Below are 10,610 nucleotides of genomic sequence, written 5' to 3' on the forward strand. Positions count from 1 at the left end.
AGGAGAGGTGAGGGGCATACCCTTCTGCTAGTTTCCCGGTAACCAATGAGCCCACCTGACATCAATTCCCCCATAGCTGGTAACATCTCCCTGCACCCGGAGCAAAGCTTGCCGCCATGTTCTGATCTGCATCCGCAGCACTGGTGGGGTGTTGCTCCAGGACCTTGCTTCAGACATGTAAGCTCCCACATCCATTAAACCATTGATATCTCTGTCTCTGACACCAGGCTCTTACTTCAGTCTTGAAGCTGGGCAAGCACAGGGACCGTAGGCCTGCAGGGTGCAGCTCAACAGTGACATATCCTACTTACTTAAGAGGTTCCAGCTTACTTATCTTAGTTACCACAGTATATTGAACAAAATTTATTTATGTTGTGATGCCTGAGGCTTCTTCCCAGTGTGAACTCATAGAGATGAATTTAAGGGATGTATAATTCAGAGACATGACTTCTCCACAATGATGGAAGTTGATAGCCTAAATAGATGCATTCCAGGAATGTCAGGGATACCCAGGACTGTCACACTGACTTCTCAACATCATTGGTGTAACACAGTGGAAAACAGTGTTGAGGAAGGTTTAAAGAAAAGCTGGGATGAACACAAATCCCAGCTCTCGCATTTATACCTGCATGACTTTGAACATATTCCAAACCTCGTTTCCCCATGATTTAATTTTGGATAATTCCTACCTTGTAAGATGTGTCTAGAATTAGATGGAGAGACAATATAGTGTAGTTGTTAAAAACGTAAGCTTTAAGGTCAGAAAAATTTGATTTAAATCTTGGCTTTACCACTAACTAGTTTATTCACTTTAGCTACATTTTGGTTTCTTTGGTAAGAAGAGGAAAATAGTAATTTCTCCTTCACTGTGTAGAAGTGAAAATTTAACAATAACACTGTCACATGGTAAGTTCTCAATGAGTTATGCTGATTATTACAATGACTGTTTAAAAAACTGTAATACAGTACCTGTCTCATAGAAGGTCATCAAAAATGGTTATTCTTATTATACAGTGTCCACCCCTATAATTTCCTATAACTTTAACTAAAAATAATAGTTCCTGACTCAACACGAGAGACAAACACACTTGATATGATAATTGGTGAAAAACTTTCTAGAATATCAGGTGATCCATTAGGAAAAGAAGCCCTAAAAACAAAGATGCAAACAAGAGCTAATCAAGGGTTGAATTCCTCACAGGATAGTATGGAGTCCATCCTGGAGTTATTTGCATTTCAACTTTGCCTTCCCTATTAGAATATATGTTCCTAGAGAACAGAGTCACAATGTCACAGACACAGCAGAATTCCTTGCACATCCAATGGGACAGGTAAATACAATTCTTTAATATTCAGAGTTTTCATCTGTATAATGGTGTTAATAATAGTTGCCCTATTATCTAAGAGTATTGTATCACCAAGAAAACAATTACTATAGCAGTAATATAACTTATAAACAGATTTGTAAATTTTGATTTGCTATTTGTTGATAGGTTTTTATCATTATATTAGTACATCATTGTACTAATATAATAATAATCAAGTGATTTTCTCCTGGAGTGTGTGTGTGTGTGTGATAAAATGACAGTTTGGTTTTCTAGTGTAGCTTCTGGTGTTCCCTACATTTCCATGTCCTTAAACTGATCAAGTCAGTGACCTGAACTGTTACAATTTAGCAGATAGAATCCTGTAGTTAATGTAACCAGTAGGGGTGATCTTAATAAAGGAAGGGTGTAAAGGGTGGAGGTATCAAATGGCAAGGGCATTCCATCAGGGTCAGCCAATGTTGCGCGGTAAAAACAGTTCTTGAAATAAGGCCAACGACTCTAGTCGAGGCTCTAGCCCCATAAAATAAAGGTGAAAGCCAATGCACTTTGGCTCAAAGGTGATCTGTAAACCTCCAGTTTGTTTTAAAATCTCCCACAACTGCAACTACATAAATACAGTGTGCCCTAGACATGGGATACATCCAGAATCAATGCAGGGACTGCCCTGGTTGTCCAGTGGTTAAGACTCTTCACTCCCAATGCAGGGGACCCAGGTTTGATCCCTGGTCAGGGAACTAGATCCCGCATGCCACAACTAAAGATCTCTCATGCCGCAGCTAAAGATCCCTCACACCACAATGAAGATCCCACATGCCGCAACTAAGACCCAGTGCAGCCAGATAAATAAATAATTTTTTAAAAAAAAAATCAATGCAAACCAGAGTAACATGAGGAGTTCTATAGAGTCTAGAGGTAGAAATCAGTCTTCTGACCTGGGAGATTAAAATATGGAAAGGTAGCCTTTCGGAGTTCATTTCAGGATAAATACAAGGGAAATATGAGGTTTGTGAATGCAGTTCTTACACCTCTGAATTTCATCATTAAAGGGATGATTTATACAGATGAAAAATGCAGTGGAAAAGGTAGGACATAGCTAAGAGACAGGCTTTGCAAATTATTTCTATAATATGAGTGCTTTAAAAGCTGTTTTCATGTCTAAAAAATTGGGATGATAATAAATAGAATATTGTCCAAAAAAATGTAAAGGAATTATTGAAATATCGTTATACAGCAAAACAAGCATAACACTATAAGGAAGAAGACTTGTGTTTCCTTTTAGTATATAGGAAGCCACAAGACAACGTCACTTTCACAAAATCGTGCAAAACGTTTAACTTTTTTTGAGACCATCAGGGATTTGAGGTCAATAGATAACAAGGGTTAATAAATTTTAAATACTTGCAGTTCCTCTGAGGGGAGAGAGGGCATACAAATAGTTTCACCCTTGGTAGAACATTTGAAGTAAAGGAAGCCAACATAAAAGTGGTGAAGAACAAAAGAATCATTGAAATTTTAACAAATTTTTAAAGTAAATGTGTCACTGGCATGCGAGTTTAGAGTTCCCAGGGGCCCAAGATGTAAGTGAAATCCTCATTCATTTGCTAGGCCTATAATATAATAAAATTAAACACATACACACACACACACACACACATACACTACCAGAGATTAGAATAAGAATAGGAGACAGTAAATGAATTTAAAGCTAGGTCAATAGAAACTATTTCAACTGAATTATAGGGAGAAAAGATATAAAAAAATCAGACCTTCCAAGAGGTGTAGGACAATATCAAATGATCTAACATACATGTAATTAGAATAACAGAAGAAAAAAGAAAGAATGAAACAAAAAATATCTGAAGAGATAATGGCCATTTTTTTCCCAAAATTAATGAAAGAAAACAACCAAGAAACTCAGAAACCCTCAGGATAAATATAAAGAAAAATACAACTAAGCACATCATAAAGCACATCACAGGTGAAGAGGCTTCCAGTCAGACTACACAATACTAAAGAAGAAAAGCTATCACCTCAGAATTCTACCATGAGCTATAATAAAATTTAAAAATGAAGATAAGTTAAACACTCTCTTGGACAAAAATACTATGAGAAATGTTAAGGAAAGTTCTTCAAGCAAAAGGAAAGTAGTACTACTTGGAAATGTGAATCTAAACACACACACATACACACACACAAACACACAAAAAGCAGCATCAGCAATGGTAAATATAAGTTTAAAATTTTTTTTAATCACTAAAAATTATTAACTGTGTAAAACAAATATAGAAAAAAGAATTGGGTTTATAAAACGGAAAATTAAAATGTGTACGATAATACCATAAAGGATGAGAGGGATAACATGGAAGTATACTATTGAAAGATTGTTACACAATATGTGAAGTGGAAAAATATGATTTGAAGGAAGGCTGTGGCAATATAAGGATGCATACTATAAATCTATAGCAACAACTTAAAAATAAAACACAGGTATAAACTATAATCCAAAATAAAGTAGAATGAGAGGAAATAGATGAGACAAAAAATCCCAGTTTTTAAGATGGTAGTTTTAAAAATAAGTATATCAATAATTGCAGTAAATGCAAATGATCAAAACACACCAATTGCAATTTAGAGATTGTCAGATTGGGAAAAAAATAGCAGAAACCAATTCTATTCCGTCTATAGGAACACATTTTAAAGGTAATGGTATAGATTGACTGAAAGGAAAATGATGTGGGGAAAGACATACCATGCCAAAAATAATCAAAAGAAAGCTATATGAATATTTTAATATCAGACAAGGTAAACTTCAAAACAAAGAATTTTATTAGAGTTAAAAAGATAAATTACATAATAATAAAGAGATATGCACCTAATAAAGAGCTTAAGCATTCATAAAACAAAAGCTGATAGAACCGAAAACAGAAATAGAGAAATTTCTCAATGTACTTGAAGACGTCAGCAAGTTTTCCTCAGTAATTGAAAGAACAAGTAGACAAAAATCATTAAAAATATAGATTTAAACGTTAGCAGCCAACTTAGCTGAGATTTATAGAACACTCCACTCAATAATAATAGAATGCACGTTCTTTTCAAGCCCACATGAAACGTCACCAAAGTAGACAGCTATATTATCAGCCATAAAATTAATCTTGACAAATTTAAAAGAATTGAAATAACACAAAGTGTGTTCCCTGAGTACAAAACAATTAAACTAGAAATCAATAACAGAAAAATATATGGAAATCACCAAATGTTTGGAAATTAAATGACAAATATCTAAATAACCAATAGTCACAATTTTAAAGAAAATTAGAAAAAATTCCAAATCAAATAAAACCTGAAAACAGAGCATATCAAAATGTATAAAATTTACCTAGAGCAGTGCTTAGAGGAAAATTTATAGCACTAAATGCCTATATTAGAAGAAAAGAAATATCTATAATCAATAATCTAAGCATCCATGTTAAAAAAATTGAAAAAGATGAGCAAAGTAAACCCCCATCAGAAAAAAAGGAAGGAAACAAAACATAGCCAAAATTAGTGAAATAAAAGGATGAAAATCGAGAAGATCAATGAAAACAAATGCTGATTCTTTAAAAAGACAAATAAAATTGATAAAATTCTAGAATGACTGATCAAGAAAAAAAGACTGAAGAAAAAGAATACCAGAATTAAGAATAAAATAGAGGATATCACCACAGATTGTACAAATAACAAAAGCAAAAAATAGAATAATATAAATCATTTTAATTTAATAATTTAATGAAATGGACATATGATTTGAAAAATGCGAACTATAAGAGTACACTCAGGAGAAAAAGATAAAATGATTAGCCCTACACCTATTAAAGAATTTGAAATTTTAGTTAAAAACCTTCCCACAAAGACAACTAATGTCACAGATGACTTCATTGGCAAATTCTACCAAACATTTCAGGAGAAAATAACACAAATTCCATACGAACTCCTCCAGGAAATAGATGAAGGTTGTTATGGGCTGAATATTAGTTTCCCTCCCCACCAAATTTATATGTTGATATCCTAACCCCCAATGGGATAGTATTAGGAGGTGGGGGTCTTTGAGAGGTGATTAGGTCATGATGGTGGAACCCTCATGAATAGAATTAGTGCTCTTATAAAAGACACCCCAGAGACCTCTCTCATACTTTCTGTCATGTGAGGACACATTGAGAAGTTCATCATCTACTGGGGAAGTAGGTCCCCAGTAGACTCCAAATCTTCAGACACCTTATTCTTGGACTTCCCAGCTTCCAGAACATGAGAAATAGATGCTTGTTGTTTAAGCCTTCCAGTCTATGGTATTTTTGTTATAACAACCTGAAGGGACTAAGACAAGGGTATAATTCTTCCCAATCATTTTATGAGACCACCATAACTTTCATACCAACACCTAAAAAAATATATTTTAAGGAAGTGAAAAGCCTATATTTCCCTCATGAATAAACATCCTTAAAAAGTTTTAGCACTCCAAATCCAGCAATGTAGAAAAAGGATAATACGTTGTGATCAAATGGAGTTTATCTCAGAAAAGCAAGGTTACAATTCACTTTCAGAAAACTAATAACAGAAGGGAACTTCTGCAGCCTGATAAAGGGCAGCTATAAAAACCCTACATTATCATATTTAATGGTGAAAACTGAACGCCTTCTTCACCCCAAGATCAGGAACAAGGCGGGGATGTTCACCCTCCACTTCTATTCAATATTGCACTGGCAGAGCTGGCTGAGGCAATAAAAAATTACAAAGATATAAGAGACATACAGGTTGAAACAGAAGATACAAAACAGGTTTTCTTCCCAAACAAGAGAATTTTATATACATAGAAAATCCTGTTTAATCTATAAAAACCTACTAGAACTGATAAATAAGTTTACCAAGATTACAGAATAAAAGATCAATATACAATAATCAGTTGTTTTTTTGTAAACTAGGAATGTCCACTTGGAAATTGAAATTTTAGAAACTACATTTATAATAGCATCGAAAAACATCAAATAATTAGTGATACATTTAACAAAATACATACAAGATTTGTACAGTTTTGAAATTTAAAAACATTGTAAAGAGAAATCAAAGATCTAAATGAAAGAGAAACATACTATGTTCACACATCAGAATACTTTTAAGATGTCATTTTTCCTCCAATTGATCTATAGATTCAATGAAATCCCAATAAAATCCCAGCTAGTTCTTCTGTGTACATTGATAAGCTGATCTTAAAATCTATACGGAAATGTAAAGGACCTAGAATAGCCAAAAGAATTTTGAAAACTTCTAGAAGGAAACACACACAAAAAATCACTACAAACCTGAGTGAGGGAATGATTTCTTAGGGTACATAAAGCATGCTCCATTTTTAAAAGATGGCTAATTGTACTTCATCAAAATTATAAATGCCTGCTCTGTGAAACGAAACTGCTATGAGAATGAAATGACAAGCTACAGAATGGGGAAAAAATTACAAAACACAAATCATAAAAATTCTTGTATCTAGAATATATAGCGGACTCTCACAACTGAATATTAAGCAAAAGTTTTAAACAGACGCTACACCAAAGAGGATATACAAAGGGGAAGTAAGTACGTGAAAAGATTCTCAACATCATTAGTTTTTATGCAAATACAAATTAAACACAATAAGATACCAGTATACATTTATTAGACTAGCTAAAGTTTTGAAAATGGCAATGACTGTCCAATGCTAGCAAGGATGCTGAGTGATTGGAACTCTCATACATTTCTGGTGGAAATGCAAAACGGTAGAGCCACTTTGGAAATCAGTTTGGCTATACCCTATCAAGTTAAATATACACTTGCCACATGATCTAGGAATCCCATTTCTATGTATTTGCCCAGGTGAAATGAAAACATATATCCACTCAAAGACCGCTATATTAATGTTTATGGCAGCTTTATTCATAATCACCAAAAGCTGGAAGCAACCCAAATTTTCACCAACTGGTAAATGAATAAGCAAATTGTGGCACATCCATCCAATAGAACACTCTCATTATTAAACAGAAACCAAGTGCTGATACATTTAACAATACGGATAAATCTCAGTCAGAAGCATTATTCTAAGTGAAAGAAGCGAGACACCAAAGACTATATACTGTATAATTTCCCACAGCCTTCTGGAAAAGGCAAAATTATAGGGACAGAAATCAGATTGGTGGTTACCAGGACCTGGGGGTGGGGTAGAAGATTGACCGTAAAGGGCAGGAGGGAAATGTGGGGGGAGGGGGTTATAGTCATGGTCTTTATCTTGATTGTAGTGGAGGCTACGTACTGTCTACATTTGTCAAAATTCATCAGACTGTGCACTTTAAAAGGGTGAATTTTGTGTATGTAAATTATCCCTCAATAAACCTGACTTGAAAAAAAGCATTAGGAAGTATGGCATAATAGTGTGGGTAATGGTGGCATTTGCAGTCATGTTGATCTTTACAAAGGAACCCATTTGTATGTCTCTTAGCGCAATTTTGAGGTTAAACAATGTGCTGGGTCCTTTATCTCTCAGGGTTTAACCAGAGGTAAACACAACAGGAGATTGTATCCAGGAAGCAAAGTGAAATCTCAGTGCTTGTTTCCTAGGTTCCCTCCCCTGTAGATCACTCTTGACTACCTGTGTCCCTTGATGAAATGTTACACTTCTGCCAGGCAACTTTCTCCACTAAGATCCCTCTGTTCTGGGTCCCTGTAATCTCACTTTTAATCCTTCAGGTTTAGGAATACCTGGCTATTAATGGGGGTTCAGTATACTGCATGATACTTTCTGGTTCCTCCACACCTGCCCACATTAAATTCTTCTCAAATTTCTCAATTTGAACATGCCACCTCTTTCTTGCCAGAATCCTGACTGATAAAGAAAACGAGATTCAGCTCCTGTTCTCATCATCAATTTTAAGCTGTGAGCACTTGGGCTATCTCTTTCACATATTTGAGCTTTAGTTTTCTCATCTGTTATATATGAATAATAATACCTCATTAGCAAGGTTATTATGAGAATTAAATAATGATATAAGTTTTCAGTAATTTTTTTTCTCTTTTTCATCTTAATCTCTTCATCTATTACTGGGTGTTTATTCTCTTTCTATTTCTTCATGTGCTTCTATTTTAGTCTCTATTTTAAGTAACAGAATTTCTTTATCATGTATAAATGCATAAGTCATTTACATAGGGCTTTATAATGTTCAGAAGCCCGTATAAATGGCTTAAATGTACCATGGTTATGTTCCTGGAATAAACTGTTGCTACAGAACAGTTAAGTCAAACTTTTGAATTAGGTCAACAAAATCCACAAATAGGGTGGAATCTTTGGACTGTCTAAGCAGGGACAGATCTGGAATAAATCAGCCACAGATATCACTTGTCAGCATGCTAAGGGAGGCATTTCAAATAAGGGTAGAAGGTACGTCAAGAATATTGGCTTCTAGTAGCATTATGATGAATCTGTTAAATCTATATTGAGAGTTTTCCAGCATGTGGATTCAAGTTAACATAATTGTTTTATGGCAGTAATGTCTAAACAAGGACACGATTAGGCTGTATTTTTATCTTGACTTGTGAACTATCACTGCCAACTACTCAAATTTCAAGCTTGTTGAGACATATGTTATCCCTGGAAGCCCTTCACAAAAATGAAGCATTTTACTGTCCCACCAATTCAGTGTGCTCTGGTCAGTTCTCCAGCTAGATCTAAATTAACCATGTACTAGTTCCTACACAAGCAAGCAGTATTTTAAATGCCTTTTAAAGCAAAACCAAAAAGAACAAATCTATTTCTATTTGTGCAAAAACATAATCTGATTTGGATTCTCTTTTCCAGCTTTTTAAATAGTGAGACAGAATGAAGTCGTGGGAAGAAAACTGGATATGGAATTACGATCTGTGTTAGAAATCTGGCTCTGCTGCTACTTCCTAGCTGTGTGATCTCATTAACTCACTAGACTCAATCTCTTTATCTGTCAAATGGGGATCTACTGGTGAATTAAATGAGCTAATAATCATCTGACAACATATTACCTTTAGGACTTAATAACTTATTTTTTACAATTTGTGTATGTAAAGTTACAAATGTGATTAGTAGGAAATGGGAATGAAGGCAAATTTCAGACACAAGCAGGAATGTTTTGCTTAAAAGGAAATTAAAATACTGGAGAACAAGAGCAAGATAAAAATGATTACAACGACTGCATTTATAGCCCACATGTCTCAGTTCAGTATTTATAGGTTTGTTAGTGACAGCCTTCCCAGTATAGCAATGTTAATTACAAAGTAACTGTCAGTTTCACTGACAGGGCTGCCGCACCTGACTGAGGCTGAAACTACTCACCATTTCCATACATGATCATTTAATTTAAGGGTCCAAAATATACATCAATAAATCAGTTTGCATTTCTGATTTTGTTTCCCTAAATCTTACTTTGAAATATCCTAGTGACTTTCTTTTTAATAAATCTTAGTGCATTTTATTTCCCAAATGTGATTTGTAATTATCAGAGCTGGACTAAAGCCTCAGGAAGAAGTGATGGGTCTAAGGCTGAACACAATACTAAATGGATACTTAAATTTTCCGGAGCCTATGCTCCTGTTGCTACTTAAATTCCATGGTCAAAGCAGTAGATAGAATAAATATGGAGAGGAAGAACAGAAGAGGGAAACAGAGAAAGAGAGATAGAGACTGGGAAAGACAGAGAAAAAAGGATGAGAGAGAGAGAGAGATTGAGGAGAAGCTTGGGAAAATGTTCAGTGGAAAATCTGTAGAAATGATGTAAGAGAAAGCAAAGGCAGGGATTGGAGTAAGGGGTGTATAACTGAGACTATAAAAACTCAGAGTGAAAACTCACCATCAGAGCTGAGTTTGGGAGAAACTGCACAGACAGGACTCTAAAGTGAGAATCTCCTGATTTTTCACAAGGTAAGTTAAATATAAAAGCTGATAAAGAGTTAGGCTTTTTCCTTTTAACTTTTTAAAAAATTTTCACATACTTTTTAAATGTTTTGATTATATCTTGATTTAGCTAAAGTCAGAAATGTTTTTGGAAATATCTTCCTCTCTAAAAGTGAGTAAAAACTCTAAGATATTTTTGTAATGCAAACTTAGGGTGGAGATAATTGTTTGCTCAGGCATTTTATATTTATTACATTATTTTTGCTTTTATATTCCATTTTAAAACAAAGAGAAAGGGAATTCAAGATAATAATCCTATAAGTGTGTTAGATGTATTAATTTTGCTTTCATCAAATATATCCAGT

General features: G+C 34.5%; 1 protein-coding gene across 1 annotated transcript in view; it reads left to right on the forward strand.

Annotated features, from left to right (window-relative positions):
* The first annotated feature begins 599 nt into the window (after window positions 1–599).
* The window catches only part of OSTN (osteocrin), a 46,651-nt gene continuing 36,640 nt past the window's right edge, over window positions 600–10,610 (forward strand). Inside the window, exon 1 of the mRNA XM_082461598.1 lies at window positions 600–10,272. The gene's annotated coding sequence lies outside the window, so the exon portion shown is untranslated. The remainder of the gene's footprint in view (window positions 10,273–10,610) is intronic.

This window comes from Balaenoptera physalus (assembly GCF_965194825.1).
Source record: "Balaenoptera physalus genome assembly, chromosome: 4".
NCBI classification, from domain to species: Eukaryota; Metazoa; Chordata; class Mammalia; order Artiodactyla; family Balaenopteridae; genus Balaenoptera; species Balaenoptera physalus.